Source organism: Maniola jurtina, chromosome 25 (genome assembly GCF_905333055.1).
Source record: "Maniola jurtina chromosome 25, ilManJurt1.1, whole genome shotgun sequence".
NCBI classification, from domain to species: domain Eukaryota; kingdom Metazoa; phylum Arthropoda; class Insecta; order Lepidoptera; family Nymphalidae; genus Maniola; species Maniola jurtina.
Genome location: NC_060053.1, coordinates 8,025,872 through 8,049,355, shown reverse-complemented (window position 1 = coordinate 8,049,355; position 23,484 = coordinate 8,025,872). Strand labels below are relative to the sequence as shown.

Below are 23,484 nucleotides of genomic sequence, written 5' to 3'. Positions count from 1 at the left end.
ATCTATTCAGTATTCATGCATTCGAATGAAGTATCTATTCAGTATTCATCCATTTGAATGAAGTATCTATTCAGTATTCATGCATTCGAATGAAGTATCTATTCAGCATTCATGCATTCGAATGAAGTATCTATTCAGTATTCATCCATTTGAATGAAGTATCTATTCAGTATTCATGCATTCGAATGAAGTATCTATTCAGTATTCATGCATTCGAATGAAGTATCTATTCAGTATTCATGCATTCGAATGAAGTATCTATTCAGTATTCATGCATTCGAATGTAGTATCTATTCAATATTCATGCATTCGAATGAAGTATCTATTCAGTTTTCATTCATTCGAATGAAGTAACTATTCAGTATGCATGCATTCGAATGAAGTATCTATTCAGTATTCATCCATTCGATGAAGTATCAGTATTCAAGTACTCGATTATATCCATTATACAGTATTCAAGTATTCAAATATATCCATTATTCAGTATTCAAGTATTCAAATATATCCATTATTCAGTATTCAAGTATTCAAATATACCCATTATTCAGTATTTAAATATGGTATCATTCACTATTCAAGCATTCGAATACTACCATTTTCGGTATTCAAAATGTAGGAATTGGATTATCTGGATTAGGGATCATTCGAATGAATGAATGATCCCTGATCCAGATAAGCCAATTCCTATCTACTTACTTGTGCTATAAGACCTACCTACCTACCAAATTTCATGATTCTAGGTCAACGGGAAGTACCCTATAGGTTTCTTGACAGACATAACGGATGGACGGACGGACAGACAGACAACAAAGTGAACCTATAAGGGTTCCGTTTTTCCATTTGAGGTACGGAACCCTAAAAATTATGTAAAATGCCACCGCTAAGCCTGTACCACATACCTTATAACTTGTACCACACCCCTGAAACCGACCCTAAATAAATATCTATCCGCGATACGAATACAGAGCTCCGCGATTTACTAAGAAACTACGTTCGCTATCACATTTGTGGGCTGCTTTGCGTAAACGACATATAATGGGAATATAAAACGGACATTAAACATAATGTTGACCGTATGAAATACAAAATCACTATACGAACTATTGGGTTATACTTTGACCCATATTGATAAGTTTAGTTTGGCTTCGCTCATGAAAGGGATCCCTTAGAAAAGTTACGTGTTTGATTAATAAAAATGATGTAACCACAAATTCGCGGTTCACAGATTTATTCCTGTACTTGTGCTATAAGACCTACCTAACTGCCTTTCATGATTCTAGGTCAACGGGAAGTACTCTATAGGTTTCTTGACACAACGGACGGACGGACGGACAGACAGACAGACAACAAAGTGATCCTGCAAGGGTTCCTCTTTTCCTTTTGAGGTACGGAACCCTAAAAAACGCATATTGATAAGTTTTTGATTTTGATTTTGTTTCGTAGGCAATTAAGTATTTTTTGTCTTTGGCAGAATCCATATTTTTGTGCCGGCTCTTCTCAGTACAATTTGCTTTCCGATGCTTTCCGAACCGATATAGTTTGTTCATAATATAATGTTATCATGAGAGCTTTAAATTGATGCACTTCATGCGCAATAAATAGATGTTTTAGATTTTTTAATTGCTTTTATCCATTTCGACCATCTAAATTGACCCTAGTCTCAAAAAAAAGTTGAATGGAGAAATTATTGTTTGGGAAAATTCGGCCTGTGAAAAAGTGCCTGGTTTTCCAAAAGTGTAGTAAGAAGAAGAGATAGTACTGTTTATCACGATCCACTTAGCCACGGTTCTAAGACCATTAAAGTTTCACCGTGTATAAGCTGAAACACAGGCTGAAATGATGGCAACAAAGAAAGCTTCTATTATTATTGAAAGGGGTCATTCCATTCCATTTCATCAGCCTGCTTGCTTCTACTGTTGGACATAGGACTTTCCAAGAGCGCGCCACCAAACACGGTCCTCCGCCTTCCTCGTCCACCCGCTCCCCGCCACCTTCTTCAGAGCATCGGTCCAAAGGAAAGGGGCATAACCCTCAGCAATGAAGAATACAAGGCAGGGAAAAGAATAAAATCTAGTACCTAACATGGTAAGAATCGCAATCAAGGTAAGTAATCGAGCGTCTAGTAGCAATAGAGTGCCTCAAAATTAAAACTGCAATATATCTTCAACAATTAATATGGCTCGAAATTGCTCAAGTGTCAATAGCAATATGATACACAATATGAGTTAATATCAAAATGCTCGTCTCTAGAGGGAAGATGGCTCGTATTTTTGTTACTCTTTTTTGTGACGAAGTATTTTTATATGAAACAAACAATACTAGTGGTTCGCCGCGAACTGATATTTCGCGGTATCCCAAAATTCCCATAAGATAGTTTTAACTATACATTGTATTATTTAACTTTTAACAGTAGACGTAACAAGAGCAAGGCATTATTGGGGATGGTTTAATTTTGCAATATTACTTGGGAGTGGAATTTTCAAAAAAATCCTTTCTTAGTGAGTGCTTTCATCATAAAATAAATATAGTTTAAAAATCAGGTTTCTAACCCCCGGCTGTTCGTTGATAGAATAGAGTAGAGTAGAGCAGAGCAGAGCAGAGCAGAGCAGAGCAGAGCAGAGCAGAGCAGAGCAGAGCAGAGCAGAGCAGAGCAGAGCAGAGCAGAGCAGAGCAGAGCAGAGCAGAGCAGAATAGAACAGAATAGAATTGAATTGAATTGAATTAAATAGAATAGAATAGAGTAGATTTTTATTCAAGTAGACTTTTACAAGTGCTTTTGAAACGTCAAAATAATTTACCACTGGTTCGGAATAGATCAATCAGTCAGTCAGTCGGGGCCAACGTTTTTACATATTTATTCCTTTACCTTATTTTTCATATAAAATACTCAAATAAGGCGTACTTCAATAATACTTGTCACATATAAAAGGTGGCGTGGCCCATTTTAAGGGTCGAAAATCAGTCCCCATTTTAGTGGCCGAGGTAAGGTTTTATAAAAGGAATAAAAATGGCTTCCAAATGCGATTACGATGTTAGTTTGGACGCGTTGAAGTAGCTCTTTTGATCAAAATATTTATAACGCTTTTAGAAAATATACCGTTATATTTTTATTTAGATTCCAAGGACCCCAACCTAAGGCACTTGTCCCACCGCCAACAATGAAGCGATAACTATTATCGACTACTAGACGATGCCCGCGACTTCGTCCGCGTGGACTTAGGTTCTTAAAGATCCCGTGGGAACTGTTTGATTTTCCGGGATAAAAAGTTGTCAATCACAGGGACGCAAGCTACCTCGGTACCACATTTCATAAAAATCGGTTAAGCGGATGGGTCTTTGGGAATCCCGTGGGAACTGTTTAATTTTCCGGGATAAAAAGTAGCCTATGTTCGTCCCCGGGATATAAGCTAATCCTGTACCGAATTTCGTCAGAATCGGTTAAACTGTTGGGCCGTGAAAAGGTAGCAGACAGACAGACAGACAGACAGACACACATTCGCATTTATAATATTAGTATGGATTTTCTTGATCTAGAATCGTACAATCGATGTATAATGATGATATTTCATAGGCTTAACATACCTTTGAGAATAGTCATATAACTCTAATACTCTGATAATATCATGGAGGACTCCCAAGGTATGCAGGTTTCTTCCCGATGTTTTCCTTCACCGTTAAAGCAAACGATATTTGTATGAATTTTATGATAGTGTTTTTATCTACTACTACACTTCAAGAAAATTTCTAAATATTCTTTAAATAAAATGTATCAACAATTAGTGTACCTAAATTAAAAATTTATAACACCCCCGACAAGTGAAGGTTACAGTAACTAGAAAAGAGCTGATAACTTCCAAACGGCTGAACTGATTTTCTTGGATTATAGCTAAGAACACTCTCGATCAAGCCACCTTTCAAACAAAAAAAAAAAAATTAAAATCGGTTCATTAGTTTAGGAGCCACGCTGCTACAGACAGATACACAAATACACACTTCAAACTTATAACACCCCTCTTTTTGGGTGGGGGGTTAAAAATTTTGGAACCGGCAGGATTCGAACCGGGCGTCTTGTGGGTTCGCGCCCAACGCGGACGCGCCGACCGCTAAGCCACGGTTTGCTTAGTACTAAATAATTACTAAGCGATATTTATGTTCTTAAAATGCACATAACTCTGAAAAGTTAGAGTAAGTATAAAAGAGTTAACCTGATTGACTGATGAGTCTAAAAGTTTGAGATTTTGCATAGCTTTCTGGATTTAAAGAAATTCTATCTAAGCGAAGCTGGGCAAATCAGCTAGTATTCACTAATAATATTATTGTGAGTAAGTGCATTATTTTAATTTGAATCACAAAACTGCTTCTTTTGTGTTGAATTTAGATAATTCATAAAAGAGTATGTATGCGACACGCATGCATGACTACGTAGCACATAGCTACGGCAATTGCTACGGCGTAGCGGACATGTTTGCATACACGCATGGATGAACTAACAGGCTTACTACATAACAGTAGTGTTTCTCGTACAGTCACGTCATGAATAGAAGTTAATTCAGAGTTCTAGTAGAACTTTTTTAGTAGAATCACAGTTATAGTACAATTTAAGACATAGTCACTAACTATGAGCTTCATAAGAAAGCTCAGCGATGGCAAGAGATATATTTGGAATTTTGCTAATGAGAAATGAGGAAATCTGTAGGAGAACCAGAGTAACCGACATAGTTCAACAGGCTGCAACGCTGAAGTAGCAATGGGCATGGCACATAGTTTGAAAAACTGACAGACCTTGGGGTTCCAAACTGCTTGAATGGCGACCTTGCACTGAAAAGCATTGAAAGACCCCTCTCTAAGTGAAAAAAAGTCGCTTAGAGCCGATGGATTCAGGTGGTGGAAGACCGTGGCTTGTGGAGGTCCCTATAAGAAACCTATGTCCAGCAGTGGAGTCTCTCGCTTGGTAATGATGAAGTTCATCATCATCAGCCTGTGGACGTCCACTGTTGGACATAGGCCTTACCTAAGAGCGCCACTACACCCGGTCCTCAGCCTTCCTCATCCAGCTACTTCCCGCCAGCATTATATCGTCGGCCCATCGTGCTGGAGGGCATCCCACACTACGCTTGCGATCCCACTCAAGGACTCTCCAGCTCCAATGGCCATTGCTTCTACGACAGGCATGGCCACTGCCACGTCAGCTTGCTAATAATTTGGGCTATGTGAGTAACCTTGGTTCTTCTGCGGATCTCCTCATGTCGGATCTTATCCCTCAGAGAAACTCCTAACATAGCCCTCTCCATAGCTCGCTGAGCAACTTTGAATTTGTGGACAAGGCCGTTTGGCAGTTTCCACGTTTCAGCACTGTAGGTGAGGACAGTAAGTAAGTAAACTCTGATTAAATACTGAAAACAATAACATGAAGAAAGAACGAAGTTAAGATTAAAAGGCTAACATTTATGATTTTACCGTTGAAAATCTTCAAGAAAACACATCATCCTGTATGACGCAGTTGAGGAAAAGTATGGGCACGTGCTCCGAATGCCTGAGGCTCCATTTTATTTTGGAAAAAATACCTTTTCCATACGTTTACACGTATACACGCGTACAACAAGACAAGATAAAGGGCAACGCATAAATCTTCATACGGAGTTATATCAGATCTGTCCCAAGGGGCGTAGACTACGTTTGGATAGAGGTTCTACCCTACTCATATTGCAAAGAGCTTTTAACTTATGACCATACTTGAAAGAATTAAAATATATTCCCCTTTTGTGTGCTATAAGACCTACTATCTGCCAAATTTCATGATTATAGTTCAAGAAGAAGTACCTACCCTATAAGTTTCTTGACAGATACGACAGACAGACAATGAAGTGATCTTATAAGTTTCTTTTTTTTGAGATAAGGAATTTTAAAAAGCATAAAAAACTGGCCAAGTGCGAGTTAGACTCGCGCACCGAGAGTTCCGTACTCGGGTATTTTTTTCTGACATTTTGCACGATAAAGCAAAATTTATTATGCATAAAAATAAATAAAAAATCTGTTTTAGGATGTATAAGTAAAGCCCTTTCATACGATGCCCCACATGGTATAGTTCTTATCTTACTTTGAAAATTGAAACTCATTTTTTTTTGAATGATGTAACCACAAATTCACAGTTTTCAGATTTATTCCTTTACTTGTGCTATAAGACCTATTTTAACCTGCCAAACTTTATGATTCTAGATCATTAGGAAGTACTCTATAGGTTTTCTTGATGGACGGATGGATGGACAGACAGACAACAAAGTGATCCTAAAAAGGTTCCGTTTTTCTTTTTGAGGTACGAAATACCCTAAAAACTGCCGATTTTCTCTTAATACATTATAAGTTCAATTTAATACAAAAACAAACCGTTTCCACAATCACGATTACCGGCTAACCAGCAAAAAAAGTACTAAATACCTTCGAAATTAAGGAATTTAAACCAAATTTCTAACTCAACGAGCCGCGAACGCCCGATTCTGGACAGTTAAAATTCTTTAGCAAAAGAAAAATCCTTTGAATTCGTAAAAATTTCCTCTGCGCATACATTACTCTGTGGCATTGTTGGTCACGTTTGCTTTTTATGTTGTTCCGGTCGTGAGAACCCCGTGGGATTAAGGCGGACTCACATTACACTGATTACAGGCACCAATTTCTAAATACAATGTATAACGTATAAAGTATATAAATTACGTTGTCTTGTTTTGGCGTTTGATTTATCATGAACTAGCTGACGCCCGCGACTTCGTCCGCGTGGATTTAGGTTTTACGAAATCCCGTGGGAACTCTTTGGTTTTCTGGCATAAAAAGTAGCCTATGTGCTAATCCAGGATATTATCTATCTCCATTCCGAATTTCAGCCAAATCCGTCCAGTAGTTTTTGCGTGAAGGAGTAACAAACATACACACACACACACACACACACACACACACACATACAAACTTTCGCCTTTATAATATTAATGTGATGTGATGTGATGTTTTTTTTAGTATTTACTATGTATAAATAAATAAATAAGTATTCGTATATTTTGGACCAAAGCGTAAACAAAAAGAACCAACAAGAAAAGTAGTGTTAAAACATGATTAAAGCACGGCTTCCCATGCATTCAACTGAGAAATCGCCATTTTGTAGTGCGTGTACTAGATGAAACCCATGACTTAGCGTGGATTTAGGTTTCAAAAATCCCGTGGGAACTTTTTGTTTTCCGAAACAAAAGGAGTCTGTCTATACCCGTCTTCAAGATGCAGATGAGAGAAGTGAAGAAGAATGGTGATCGCAATTTTGTCCATGTGAATTTAGTTATTTAAAAGGCGTGAAAACTCGTTGTAAAAGTAGTCTGAGTCCTTCCCCGGGATGCAAGCTAACTCTGTACTAAATTTTGTCAAAATCACTCAAAATAATGGGTCGTGATAGGCCAGAAGACAGACAGACGCTTCACATTTATAATATTAGGATACTCGTATATAACTAGAGGATGACCGCGACTTTGTCCGCGTGGATTTAGGTTTTTAAAGATCCCGTGGGAACTGTTTGATTTTCCAGGATAAAATGTAGCCTATGTCCGTCCTCAAGATATAAGCTAACCCTGTACCAAATTTACTCAGAATCGGTTAAACTGTTGGGCCGTGAAAAGGTAGCTGACAGACAGACAGACAGACACACTTTCGCATTTATAATATTAGTATGGATATAACATAATTGATGTTTTTTTCATTCAATTTTTTCACCAGATTCATGAGAAAACTTTGAGTTCACTGGTTTGATTGGCCTGTTTTGAAACAGTGCAATGTGTCTCCACCTTTAATATGTTTATACATTTTCCCCTTTTAGCATCTCGGCAACCTTGGTCAGTTTATGAATTTATCGGGTCAAACGGGCTTCGGCCCACTGCTTATGCCGCTCATAAATCTACGTATATTTTGTGGCCCGTTGATGTGGCATTCAGTATTTTTTATCCAACAATGGGAAAACCTTACAGGGTGCCTTTCGTTCACACAGGCTGCGTAAGCGTTGCGTAAGCGTAGACGTAGCACGTACCATTGCATTGTAATGTATGGAACTGTATGAAATATGGCATATCGCTTGCGTGGCGTGAACGTTCACGTAGACGTAATGCGTGCAGTTACGTCTACGGGTTCACGCGCGTCACTACGCACGTATACGTGCTGCATACACAATTGGTGTGAATCGGTCTTAAGTGGGGCGGAGAGATGTGTTCAGTTAACCAATCAAAAATGTTACGTCATCTTTTGAAAATCTGATTGTATTGCCTGGACACATTTCCTTTCCACTCTGTTTTGGTGGAAAGGTAGCCTAAGGCCTGGTTTCCACTTGAGAGGAGCGGAGAGGAGAATATACGACAGTCAGATTCTTAAAATATGAAAACAGCAATGTTTTCAACTTTAATTTTTTTTTAATGGGATAATGTATACAAAATATAAAAGCTCGTTATAATCTTCACAAACTGAAGTTTTTAATTGCATCTACATAATAGCTGTTAATGTTTCAAGAAAATAAATTATTTACTTCAAAGGTACATTTTTGCGATTTGTCAATAGTGATTGCCTTGAATAATACCTATTGCTGCTGATAATAAAATGGAGACTCAGAATATATTATTATCTCCAAAAGTTTCATTACCAATAATTAAAGGTAATTGACACCATAAAGTTAATGAACGTGGAAAAAAATGCCCTGAAAAGAGCTATCCTGAATTTCGAATCGCCAATTTACATAAATCGATACATCAACTAATTGGCGAGCGAGAGAATCGATTACTATTGTTGGAGAGCATCCTAATTCGAGCAATCGAGTTTTTTCTGCTCGTTTTGTACTCGATTCTTGGAACGACGCTCGAAAAAACGGGCTTAGATTTATTTCTAGTAGCGTTCGGAATACAGTTTGGATCTTAACCAATTAGGGTGACATTTTGTGCTTTATTCAAGGAATCAATTCTGATGTCTTTCTCTCAACTTAATTTGGAGTACATGTATTTTATCCCTTTTAATATTGCTAACTAGCTGATGCTCACGACTTCGTCCGCGTGGATTTAGGTTTTTAAAAAACCGGCCAAGTGCACCGAGGATCCCGTACTTGGATATTTTTTTCAACATTTTGCACGGTAAATCAAAAACTATTATGCATAAAAATAAATAAAAATATGTTTTAGAATGTACAGACAAAGCCCTTTCGTATGATACCCCACTTGGCATAGTTATCTTACTTTGACAAATGTGTTTAACATTTTAATTTTTTTTTAAATAATCTAACCATAAATTCACGGTTTTCGGATTTATTCCTTTACTTGTGCTATAAGGCCTACCCACCTGCCAAATTTCAGGATTCTAGGTGAACAGGAAGTACCATATAGGTTTCTAGAAAGATACGACGGATGGCGGACGGACAGACAAACAGACAGACAGACAACAAAGTGATCCTGTAAGGGTTCCGTTTTTCCTTTTGAGGTACGGAACCCTAAAAATCCCATAGGTTTTTCATTTTCCGGAATAAAAGTAGCCTATGTCACTCTCCAGGTCTTTAACTATAATCATGCAAATCATATCAATCCATTGCTTCGTTGTGACGTGATTGAAGGAAAAACCAATAAACCAACAAATAAACAGACTTTCGCATTTATTATGGGTAGTACTAAAGGACGGATAGACAATTTTAAACTAAAAACTTAAATGTTTAGTACTATTAAATAAATTTAAACACTATACTCAAGACTCCCAAAGTAACATGGTTTGACAGTGTTATAATAAGTTTGTCCTTTTCTTATTAGAATTACTTAATCAAAAAAATATAGATGCCATCAGAATCAGCACTATTGTCTGTCAATCCGCACGGGGCAAGTGTGGTAGATTTTGGCCTAAGCCCTTCTCATTCTGAGAGGAGACCTGTGCTCAGTACTGAGCCGGCGATGGGTTGATCATAATAATTTTATAGAGAAGTGCTTTACCACAATCACACCCGATGGAAAGTGATGATGTGGCCTAAGATGGGACGCGTTAACCTAGAAGAACCTAGAATGCTTATTCACTCTTGTTTAAGATACCCGGATTGTAATTGGTAGGAAACACAGATCCCGGAAGAGTATTAGCCTTACCAAACCTTAGCCATGCGTATGAGGAAATATTATTGTTTCAAAAAGTTATTGAGGTATTACTTGGCTCCGATAACTATATCTAAGTTATAGCTCCATAAATCTACGTAACACGAAATCAATCGCGTTATTACATAAGCAATTAAGCATTATAACAGTATGGGCGAAGTTGCTTAAACTTATACTTAGTACGTAAAAGTTTTGTTGTAGTTCGTAAGTTGGTATCGGAAGAGTCCCCTACTATTGTATTTCAATATTTATATATCGATTTACGAGGATTTAGTGAGATTTTTTCAATAATCAGATAAAACATCCATACTAATATTATAAATGCGAAAGTGTGTCTGTCTGTCTGTCTGTCTGTCTGTCTGCTACGTTTTCACGGCCCAACCGCTGAACCGATTTTAATAAAATTTGGTACAGACTTGGCATACATCCCGGGAAAGGACATAGGCTACTTTTTATCCCGGAAAATCAAAGAGTTCTTACGGGATTTCAAAAAACCGAACTCCACGCGGGCGAAGCCGCGGGCATCCTCTAGTATACATATAATATTTAAAACTATCACATTATTTTACTAAGCTGACATAAATTGAACTGATAAAAAAACACATCAAAGTGCTAATAAGTTCAAAATCAACCCATCACCCACTATCGCACACTCAGAATCAAAAGATTTTAGAGCATAGTCTAACACTCTGGACAAGTGCGGATTAGCAGACTCAACACTTTTGAGAACATAGTGGAGAACTCTGAGGCATGCAAGTTTCCTCTCGATGTTTTCCTCACATTGGTTTTGAGAGATTATACCGTTCCAAATCAGTGGAAGCAAGTGAAAGTACTTGTAAAAGTTTATTTGAATAAAAACCTATTATATTCTATTCTATACTCTTGCATTGCAACTCAATTGCCCATGGCTTGATTGTGACTTACTTAAAATGGAAATCACTCACGATAGTTTAAACATTAAAACGAGCGAGTTTTCACCCAAAAAGCTTCACTCGAAATTCAGTAGTAGGGGCTCTACCACCAGTATTACAAAGTCTCGCGTAGTTCGACATAGTTGTTCTTTGTGTAGGTGTCGGGTACACGCTGACCGGAAGTAGTAACGAGTAGCCCGCGGCAACTTGCGCTGTGCACTACTAATACTAAACTAACTACAGCGTGGAAAAAAAAATATACATAGCCGCCTATACATAATATTATCTACTAGCTGATGCCCGCAGCTTCGCCCGCGTGGATTGGTCAGATCCCCTGCAGCATCAGGATTGAGGAGCTGGACTCCAAATTTTTTATGAAACAATGTCGCAAAGTTTCTCTATCGATTAAAAAAGAAATGACGCAAATCGGTTCAGAAATCTCGGAGATTTCGGTGTACATAGGTAGAAAAACACAACTCCCTTTTTGAAAGTCGATTAAAAAGTAGCCTATGTTACTCCCTGGTCAATTCTCTACTTGTCTGTGAAAATCCCGTCAAAATCGGTTCAGCCGTTCCGAAGATTAGCCTTTTCAAACAGACAGACAGACAGACAGACAAAAATTTTAAAAACGTGTGATTCAGTTATAGTATCGTTCAAATAACCATATGACCTTAATATGCGGTAGTTATTTCGAAATTACAGACAGACACTCCAATTTTATTTATTAGTATAGATATGTTACCAGTAGATTTCTAGCTATACTATAATCCATACTAATATTATAAATGCAAAAATTATGTATTTTTAACTGTTTATTACGTTTTCCTATACATGTGGCGTAATTTGACGAACTTTTTTAGTTAAATCGATAATTTTGAATGGTTCGCACACTTAAAACTAGCAGAAAACATGGATTGTACGAATTTTAGGTAGAACCTCTGGTTAATAATTACTTACAAATAATAATTTATTTTTGACCCAGGCCACTTCAAATTCGCATTCTGCTGAGCTATGTCGGTTGATCTGATTCTCTTACGGATCTCCTCATCATGATCACGTGGAGAAACTCCAAGCATAGTTTTCTCCATCACCCGCTGAGTGACTGAGCTTTTTTGACGTGACAACGTCTTATAATTCGATAGAGCCGGCTGCACGCACGAAAAAACATGACTCATGCGGCGTTACCTCGCTCTGAGGCGTTCCATGTAAGGCTTGAAGTGCAAGCGAGAGCGCGGAACGAGCGACAAAGAAGCACAATCGGCCTTTGTTGTCACGTTCAACTATCGTCAGTAAACCGACTTTACAGACAACCAATTTTTAAGTTGGAAGACTGTCCACTAGGTGGAAAGATCACATCAAACCGGGGCGTGAGGCAGGGGGACAACCTGCACACCTGCACGTCACCCGCGCTATCCCGCACCGGGTTAGCACGGGGGCTGTGCGGGTGTGCACATCCCGATTGCCATCTCGACCAGTCGAATAAATAGGTGTATTACCCGTGGCATGTTCAAAATACCCAGCTGTGTGGACGTGGACGTGTATTGGTTGACAAGAATGACAAATATTCGGGGTTAAGTTTTGGTTAATTTATTAAAAGCTCCTATAATTAAAACACATTTAAACTAACTAAACAAATCAAGAAGAGAGATCAAAGGAAAAAAGTAGTTAAACAAACTAATTAACTCTGAACCCGCTCTGATCTGATAACAGCAAGAAATTGCCAAAGTTGGAATTCATTCCCGGAATGATAACAACTTGCAACACCACGCTTGACCGCGTTCGAAATTCGAATAAACAGTCTAGATCTCAGATTATCTAGATTGGCCATGGGAATTTCGAAAAAACTGGCTTTATGCCTTATCGATTATTATTATTATAAAGAAACCCTAAATTAAGGTGGACTGTGGATGAAGCTGCGAGGCTAAGCCAGTGCTAGTCATAATCTTACTGATATTATACAGGTTGTAACCAGAAAGCTGGGGCATTGACTCCGAGTGGCCTATTTGCGGAACATTCGTTGATTTCTAGCGTCAGCCAAATGTTTTATTTGCAATATATTGCGAATTTTTGAAAAAATACAGGATTTTTCGGGGTTTTTTTTGTGGTATTTTATTAGTAATCATGAGTATTATCACCTGTCATCGTTTTTGCTAGCGTTTTTGTTACACCCTATATTTATGATCCCTACAACATGGCGTTGGTACTGAGAACGTATTGTCAGTAATTCCATTCGAGTCAAGCCGGGTCAGTGAGCTAGTGTAATAAATAGACAGGTGTACCAACCCTCAGCAATGAGGAATACAAGAGAGAGAGAGAGAGAGAGAGAGAGAGAGAGAGACGCAGAGAGAATATTAAAGTAAATGCCTTACCACCATGCTGTGATAATAATAACAATTTGCATTAATTATGTACTCGTAATAATTTAATTCGCGAAATAATTATAAAATGGAAAGCAATTTGAAATCCCCCAATCAGCGGCAATTACCGCGAGCGAGGGAATAATAAGAACGTTTAAGTGATTCCAAATAAAGTGAAAGAAAAGTTGGGGCCCAAGTTTCCACCCACTTTAAGTACGTCGCCTGAATATTGTTTAGCCGCGCCGGGCGCCTGTCACACCGAAGCGTAATACATATATTTTATAAGAGACTTTTGAGGGAACTTTTGTGTTAAAGTTAAGATTGTTTTGCTGTATGCATTTGTATCTCAGACTTTCTTTTTCTTTTACATTAGTTTGTACAATATGTTACGTATTATCTAAAAAAAGGGTAAATTTTATTTAATTTATTTATAGATTTAAAGAAAGCGAACATGAATTATATTATTACACTTATTTAGAATAAAGCACTACATAAAAACGGCATGGTGTTACTAATACTATAGTCGTGCTCATTTGCATAGAATAGAATAGAATATAATATTTTAGTCAAATAAATTTTTACAAGTGCTTTTGAATGTTCAAAATAATTTACCACTGGTTTGGAATGGCGTTCCTGCCGAGAAGATATTCACTGTTGTGTATATACCGTAGATATTCACTGTTGTATGTACATAGGCATATGTACATACAACAATATCTACGGGCTGATATTATGATTATTGTGACGAGAGGCTTGCCTCTTACCGACGTGTAACACTTGGCAACTTGTGCCAAGTGTTACACGTCGGTGTAAATGCAGCCAACAAAGACACAATGCATAAAGAAGGCGAAACTTGGCATAGCGTCATAACTTTTTGATTTTTTACACTCAACGCGTCGGTATTTTTTAAGTTTTTAACTTTTTTTCTCTCTCAGCATTGTTGTTTATAAGAATCGACTTAGCTGGGACGGTTTTAAGATGAAAACCGTGTTCTTTGTTTGATTTATGAAAGAAAACAGTGTTGAAGCCGCTCTTTGTGGAGTTAAAGAGGTTATAATTCTCATGCTACGTTGTTTAAGTTTTCTCAGTCTCTTATGTCATATTCCTCATCGCTGACGGTTGTGATCCCTTCTATTATTCACAGAACCAAAGTAATGTTTTTTGATAATTCTATTTTTTTTAAATAACATTACTTAAGTTAGCCCTTGACTGCCTCACCTGGTGGTAAGTGATGACGCAGTGTAAGATGGTAGCGAGCTGACTTGGTAAAGGTGTGGCTTGGTTATTGGTTTCTACATGGCATGTACCGGACCGCTAAATTGCTTGGCGCACGCCTTTGCCGATAGGTTGGTAACTAGTTACGGCCTGGTCTGGTTTGGTCTGGGACTAAACCAAACCAGACCAGAGACAATTTCAATTTTATTTATTTGCTAATACAGGTACCAAAAGATGTAAATCCATACTAATATTAAAAATGCGAAAGTGTGTCTTCTCTCTTCTGACTGTCTGTCTGTCTGTCTCTGCTAGCTTTTTACGACTCAACAGTTGAACCGATTTTGATGAAATTTGGTACAGAGTTAGCTTACATCCCTGGGTAGGACATCGGCTACTTTTTATCCCGGAAAATCAAAGAGTTCCCGCGGGATTTTGAAAAACGTGAATCCACGCGGGCGAAGTCACGATCATCAGCTAGTGTTATATAATGTAGAAGTTATTATTTCTGTTAGTTGCTTCTAGCTACTAGGCAGATAGGTATTGAGTACCTATCCTCGATGGTTACTAAGAAAATGGTGGCTAAGGTAACGATAGCAAGCAATAACAGTGAATCAGTTAAAAAGGGAGGCGCATCAAATAAATCAGCATCGGGACAAATCGAGAGCCCTCTGCGTCCCTCCCGAGATAACAGTGTCATAATTCTTCCTATCGTAAACTTTGGGCCATGGTCACAGATGTAGCGGTTTAATTTCGCTTATGAATATATTATATAACAGAAAGATTTTATTCAAATAAACTTTTAGAAGTGCCATTAAATCGTTAAAAAACGTACTAGTGGTTCAGAAGTGCCTTTCCTACTGAGAAAAACCAGCAAAAAAGGTGATATGTTCAATCCATACTAATATTATAAATGCGAAAGTGTGTCTGTATGTCTGTCTGTCTGTCTGCTACCTTTTCACGGCCCAACAGTTTAACCGATTCTGACGGAATTTGGTACAGGGTTAGCTTATATCCCGGGTACGGACATAGGCTACTTTTTATCCCGGAAAATTAAAGAGTTCCCACGGGATTCCTGAAGACCCATTCGCTTAACCGATTTGTATGAAATTTGGTACCGAGGTAGCTTGCGTCCCTGTAATTGACAGGGGCAACTTTTTATCCCGGAAAATCAAACAGGGAACTGTTTCGAACGGGATCTTAAAAAACCTAAATCCACGCGGATGAAGTCGTGGGCGTCCCCTAGTCTAAATATATATAAAGAAAAGGTGACTGACTGATCTATCTACGCACAGCTCAATTTGCTGGACGGATCGGGCTGAAATTTGACGTACTATATAGCTAAATATTTGACGTACTATACAGCTAATTTGTACTTAGACATCGGATTATAAGAGATTTTTGAAAATTCAACCCCTACGGTAAAATAGGAGTATGTGTGTTGTCTAGATTGAATAGTATTATGGCTCTTAGTCAAAATGAATTTTGCAAAAATCTTATAGCTAATTTCATCTGAAAATGCTCTACAATATACATTGTCGAATTTCAACCCGCTATCTATCTGGCTGAAGGCTTAAGCTAGGCCTCGGATTTACATACCACATTTCACCCCTGCCTACCCAGCGGACGGCTGATTTATGCCGCGTCGCCCCTGTCTTGAGATGATAAGGTGGCTCAAAACATAAGCGGAGGCGATGCCATATAATTTTAGGGATTGGTTAACAGAACATACATTGTTATATTGAAATTGAAAATTTATTTGCTAAATATGGGTGGCTTACAGAGGTCTTATAATCTAAATAGTCCCTGCATTTTTACTGAAACTTCATCATGCAAATGATGTACAATGACAAATAATGTAGGGTATATTATTCAATATCAGTTATTATTATATTCTTCCCATAATAATATTTATATAATATCAATTTTATTCTATAAAATTACAACTAATAAACTAAAAATAGAATTATACAAAATTACAACAAACTAATTTACAATATTACGCTTCTGATCAAAATACTTTTTTAATCCGGACATTCTTGGTCGCTCGAGTATGTGTGTGTTCATTGACAATGCACAAGTATTGTGCATTGTAAGGTCTACATCTCCTGAGGATGCTCCGGCGTCGGAGCGAAACGTGCGTCGAGTGTGTTCTGGTGGATTTGTGTGGTGATACTTGGGGCTTGCTTGGTGGCTGGCTTTTCCTGCTTGCTTAGCAGTGGGAGGGCAGGTGGTGAATGTTGTACCATACAGATTTGCCTTTAGTGGATTATAGCAAATTATGCTTTTGATTCTTTGCACATCATGGACTTCCACAAAGTAACGCCTGCTTCTATACAATTAGTTGAATCCGTTGATCTGTTGCTGTTTAATTGGCGACAAATGCGCGAACATGCATGGCATGCTATCCGGTAGGAGCCGTTTATTTTTCTGGGAAAAAAGTAGCTTCCGTCATTTGAGATCTTTAACTATAACTTCGTCTTCGATCTTCCGCCGCCTGAATCCAACGGCTCCCTGAGACTTATTAGATGATGTCTATCCATTTAATGTCTTCCCTAGAAAGACGCAGCGCAGCGCTTTACAGTGTGAGGTCGCCATCCCAACATCTTGGGTATATAACCAATTTGTAATAGTTTTTCGAACTATTGCCCTGCCCATATTTTTTTTTTAATTTAAAAAAAAGAATGTTAGTCATTTTTAATCATGACTAACATTCCCATTTCCCCTCCAACTAAGCGTAAAGCTTGTGCTAAGAGTGGGCACGACAATAGTGCAACGGGTGGGATTTGAACCGCCGACCTTTCGGATTTCAGTCCGCTCCTATAACCGTTGAGCTATTGAGGCTATATTGCCACTTCAGCTTTGACGTAACGCCATGAGCTAAACGGTTACTCTGAATTGACTACACATATACCTTTACAGATTTAAGTCGAAACAAAATCGCTATAGAGTCTCCCTTACACCACTCGACACCGCCCACTTTTCGCACAGAAATGGGGAAAATTTTATTTTTCCCCGCATGTGACAGTTTCTCAATGTCTCTGACTGAATTGATTTATTTGCTCCCGGTATACCTCCTAATTGATACCAACGTATTTTTCTCACTCCCCACAGGATTTGGGGAAAATTAGTTTTTTGCGCCTGCTCTTGAAGAAAGAAATTGTCGATCATCTTATTGAAGGATGATTAAAAAGTATAAGGCTACGACTAAAATGTAGCAGCAATAAAAATACGAATTCTGTGATAATTTTAACTCTCTACTTGTTCATGAGATACAGCCCGCTGACAGACAAACAGACGAATGGACAGACGGAGTTAGTAATAGTGTGCCGTTGGCATACTTCGGGTACGCAACCCTAATAAAGACAAACGGAGATTCATATACACAAAACCGAGAGACACAATTAAAAAATAATTAAAATCGATCAAGTGCGATTCGGACTCACACGGAAAGGGTTCAGTACCATCATACAAGAAATAATACTTTTTAATTTTTAAATTGCCATGGTAGCAATTTCGAAATGTTTAGTATTTGATATTATAGCGGTAATAGAAATATAATACTATGAAAATTTCAGGTCTCTACCTTTTATGAAAGACAGACGGACGGACAGACGGATGGACAGCTGAGTCAAGGCCGATTCACACCCATTGCGTATGCAACACATACGTGAAACATGCGTAGTGACGCACGTGAATCCGTAGACATAACTGCACGCATTACGTCTACGCGAACGTTCACGCCACGCAAGCGGTATGCCATGTCTCATACAGTTCCATACATTTCAACGCAATGGTACGCGCTACGTCTACGCTTACGCAGCCTGTGTGAACGAGGTCTTAGTAATAGGACACCCTTTGGTTATGGAACCCAAAAAAAGACAATTTCACTACAAAAATAAACGACTACGCCATTTCTTTACAACTTCTATGTAGTTAACAGGGCTCTCTCCGTCACTTTCTTCATACAATCGTAGTCCCAATTTCATTTGAATATTAAGCAACCAAAGTCCATGAAATTTTGAGTATTCTAGAAACTAATATCTGTGATAGATTTTTCTAGAAATATGTAGTTTTAAAATTACAGGGGCTCAAAGATTTGTATGTGAATTTTAAGACCGCGTAACGTTGAAACCGAATATTTTAACGAAAATCTGGAAAACCACAGGCATAGATATTAGTTTCCGGAACGTTTCTACAAAATTCCATTGAGTATGATTGGTTAGTTTTCCAATAAGAGATGAACTACGTTTGTATGGAGCGAGTGACGGAGAGATCTCTCTTAAGTAAATACGGTTAGATTGCGTTGATACCGTGCCCTCTCACAAGGTAGGAAGTAGAAAGGTAGGAGGGTAGGAGGGGAGGTAGAAAAGTTTTTACACTACCGTAAATTACCTGTACCTTCAAAGTTTAACCTGTTTGAGTTTGCACGTTGTATGTATTATGTTTATTAGTTTAACTGAACGGGAGTTAGTTTAGACATGGCAGAAGGAAATTAATTTACTTGCTCTACCTCTTTGACTATCTATGTATATAAAAGGAAAAGCTGACTGACTAACTGACTGACGGTTTTTTTTTTTTTTAATTCACTATAGGTAAACGCTTGACCACAATCACACCTGATGGAAAGTGATGATGTGGTCTAAGATGGGACGCGTTTACCTAGAAGGTGCCTATTCACTCTTGTTTTAAAGATACCCGGATTTTAATTGGTAGGAAACACATTTATCATCGCACAGCTCAAATTACTGGACGCATCGGGCTGCTTGACTTGCGGATAGCTATTATTATTTAAGAGGGGTCTCTCCGTCACTCGCTCCATACAAACGTAGTTCGTCTCTCATTGGAATACTAACCAATCATACTCAATGGAATTTTGTAGAAACGTTCCAGGAACTAATATCTATGCCTGTGGTTTTCCAGGTTTCCGTTAAAATATTCGGTTTCAAAGTTTTCGCGGTCTTAAAAATTCACATACAAATCTTTGAGCCCCTGTAATTTTAAAACTACATATTTTTAGAAAAATCTAAAACACCACAAGCACTGATATTAGTTTGTAGAATATGTCTGTAAAATTTCATGGACTTTGGTTGCTTAATATTCAAATGAAATTGGGGCTACGATTGTATGGAGTAAGTGACGGAGAGAGCCCTGTTAAGTACATATAGTCATCCCACTGTCCTACTAGGACAAAAATAAGTACATTCGACACTCATAACGTAATAAACTGTGATCGATGTTCGTCGCAGCTGCGTCGTACGTAACTATGTTATTCGTTATTTATTTAACTCACTAACAACGTTTGTCGACACAATGGAATTAATTATCTCCGTCTGGCTGTTATCAATCATATTATGTTGTAGAAAGGCGAATAATAGAAAATTAGAGTCTTTTTTGCTCTCATATCTGATGGTATTTAACCTTAGGTTTAGAAAAAAAACCGGCCAAGTGCAAGTCAGAGTTGCGCACTGAGGGTTTATTTACCTATTTGACATTCTTACGATAGATCAAAAACTATTATGCATAAAAATAAATCAAAATCTGTTTTTAAATGTACAAGAAAAGGCCCTTTCATATGATACCTCACTTACTCATACTCATTATAGTTATCTTACTTTGAAAATTGAAAATACTAATTAATTATTTGTTCATCAACACATCTTAATTTGTGATGTAACTACAAATTCACGGTTTTCAGATTTTTCCTTTACTTGTGTTATAAGACCGACCTACCTGCCAAATTTCATGATTCCAGGTCAACGGAAAGTACTTTATAAATTTTCTTGACAGACACGACAGACGAACAGACAGACAACAAAGTGATCCTATAAGGGTTCCGTTTTTACTTTTGAGGTACGGAACCCTACAAACGATATTTTCATTATTAAGCTTTAACAATAATATTAATGTCAAAAGAATCTACCACTGCTGCTTCGGAATGCCTCTCCTGCCAAGAACTAAGCCAAACGCGCTGTGCACCTATGCTCTTTTCGTGTGTAGCGAGCCTAAGGATAAAGTGAATAAATATGGACCCCCCCCACACTTGTGAAGGGTTTAGGGGGTGACAAGTGCTTTATTTACTTAAAAAACAAAAAACCCTCGCTCTCACAAAAACACGCGTAATTCTTAAGACTATAATCCTTTCAAAGCGGATTGTTTATTTTGTTGGGCCACGAATAAAGCTATATGGAAGAAAAACGCTGCTTTTTATCGGCAAAGTCCTAAGGAAGGTTGTGTGTTTGGCCTGTAGGTATGTTGGGAGGCTTCTGCCGTGTCTAGTTACCACCCTACCAGCAAAGCCGTGCCGCCAAGCGATTAAGCGTTCCGGTACGATGCCGAATAGAAACCAAAGGAGTATGTTATTTAATGATAACTGCCATGATACCTCTTCCAGATTAGCCCGCTTCCATCTTAGACTGCATCATCACTGACCACCAGGTGAAATTGCAATCAAGGGCTAACTTGTATCTAAATATATGTAATAAAAAAAATATCTGTATCATTATCATCGCGTGTCTTCTTCGAGACGAAGTTTGGCGATGATCATCCGAAAAGCTTTTCTATCTAAAGCCACCCCCTCTAACTTTGGGTAACTAAGCCCTTGTCCTAAACTAAGTATGTACGTATGTATGTATCGTTCTTAATCACGGCTTTAAATCATATTTCGACTAGCTGATGCCCGCGATTTCATTCGCGTGGTTTTAGGTTTTTAAAATCCCATGGGAACTCTTTGATTGTCCAGGATCAAATGTAGCCTATATCACTCTCCAGGTCTTCAATTACCTATACCCATGAAAAAGCACATCGATTGCTCCGTCGAGACGTAATTGAAGGACAAACCAACAAACACACACACTTTCACATTTATAATTTGGATCGTGATAATAATAATTTCCATGGGATTTTTTAACTAGGTCAGGCAGTTATTCCCGTGGCCCTACAAGTATTAACTAATCTGTCACCCGTAGCGCGGGTCTGAAATCCTTAAAAATTGCCCACCTCTGCGATGCCAGCACAGCGGTTTTTAGCATATTTGTCCTGCTCGCTATACGTTGTATGTCATTTGTATTATTAACCCCCGACCAAAAAAGAGGGGTGTTATAAGTTTGACGTGTGTATCTGTGTATCTGTCTGTGGCATCGTAGCTCCTAAACTAATGAACCGATTTTAATTTACTTTTTTTTGTTTGAAAGGTGGCTTGATCGAGAGTGTTCTTAGCCATAATTCAAGAAAATCGGTTCAGCCGTTTAAGAGTTATCAGCTATTTTCTAGTTTTCTTGTAGAAAAGAAGGTTAGATAACCGTTAGGTTCATAATATTCAAGTGTCAATTCACAAATGTCAAGCTGTCAAGATGGACGTTGCCTAGATATACATAATTATTTATTTGAAAATGATTTGTCGGGGGTGTTGAAAATTTTTAATTTACACTTGTTTTTAAATTTAATTTTACGGGATAAAAGCCTGTAAGGTTAAGGCCGATGTCACTCTCCTTTAACTATATCTATGCGAAAAATCTCGACGATCGTTGTGACGTGTGTGAAGGACAACAAACAAACACAATTTCACATTAACAGGGCTCTCTCCGTCACTTACTCCATACAATCGTAGTTTCAATTTCACTTGAATATTAAGCAACCAAAGTCCATAAAATTTGGCAGACATAAGCAGAAACTAATATCTGTGCCTGTGGTGTTTTAGATTTTTCTAAAAATATGTAGTTTTAAAATTACAGGGGCTCAAAGTTCTGTATGTGAATTTAAAGACCGCGTAACTTTGAAACCCGGAAATCTGGAAAACCACAGGCATAGATGTTAGTTCCCGGAACGTTACTACAAATTCCATTGAGCATGATTGGTTAGTATTCCAATGAGAGACGAAGAACTACGTATGTATGGAGCGAGTGACGGAGAGACCTCTCTTAGTAATATTATGGATAGAAAAGTAATATAACTAGTAATTATACAGAAATCGTTCAATTAGTTTTATTATAAGCATAGATATTGGTACTTAACTGAATAATATGGCCAAGTTTATACACTAAAGCAATTAACTAATGCGATTCGGTAGCCTTCCTCAGATGCCAGCATATTTAGAAAGAGAGCCCGCGAGTGTCAGACCTTCGTTGTTTAATAAAAGCTGAAAGTTTCGATGCGTATTGTCCTTAATACAGGGAGGTACGATCAGCGACTATGAAGTTTAGATCATGGTGGCTTTGGGAGGTAACAGGTAACAAAGGATGTTAAAAACCTTATGTCAAAGTATAAAGTCTAATTTTTTACATTTTTAACCCCCGACCCAAAAAGACCCAAACTTCATAGTCACGGATCGTTCCCCCTATGTTGTGGACAACGCAGATAAACTTTTAGCTTTTATAAAATAACGAAGGTTTGGCCCTCACGGGGTCTTAGTCCAATTGGAAATTGCATGCAAGAGCCATTTCAACACCACCCATAGACCATAAAACCGGGAATAAAATGGCAAATGCACACATCGCAATATAACTGTCGTTTATGTGCGTTTTAACGTCCTTCCGGTCGTGCCGGAAGCATGGCGGCGCCACTTTATCGCTGACCATCAGCTTGTCATAAAATTTATATAAACTGATTATATCATCCATCCATCCATCCATCCATCAGCCTGTAAGCGTCCACTGCTGGACATAGGCCTTTCCAAGAGCGCGCCACCACACACGGTCCTCCGCCTTCCTCATCCACCCGCTCCCCGCCACCTTCTTCAGGTCATCGGTCCAGCGGGCTGGAGGTCGTCCCACACTGCGCTTACCGGTACGCGGTCTCCACTCCAGAACACGTCTGCCCCAACGGCCGTCGGTTCTGCGACAGACATGGCCTGCCCATTGCCACTTCAGCTTG

The 23,484-nt window shown here is 38.3% G+C and overlaps 1 protein-coding gene and 1 long non-coding RNA gene across 12 annotated transcripts in view; one reads left to right on the top strand and one right to left on the bottom strand.

The window, feature by feature from the left end:
• The window catches only part of LOC123878122 (hemicentin-1), a 507,061-nt gene that overhangs the window by 316,376 nt on the left and 167,201 nt on the right, over window positions 1–23,484 (top strand). The gene's annotated exons all lie outside the window — the stretch shown is intronic.
• LOC123878140 lies at window positions 9,962–19,312 on the bottom strand. Its single transcript, XR_006798764.1, has 2 exons — window positions 19,276–19,312; window positions 9,962–10,034 (listed from the first exon to the last, which is right to left on the bottom strand). It is a non-coding gene; the product is annotated as an uncharacterized LOC123878140 (long non-coding RNA).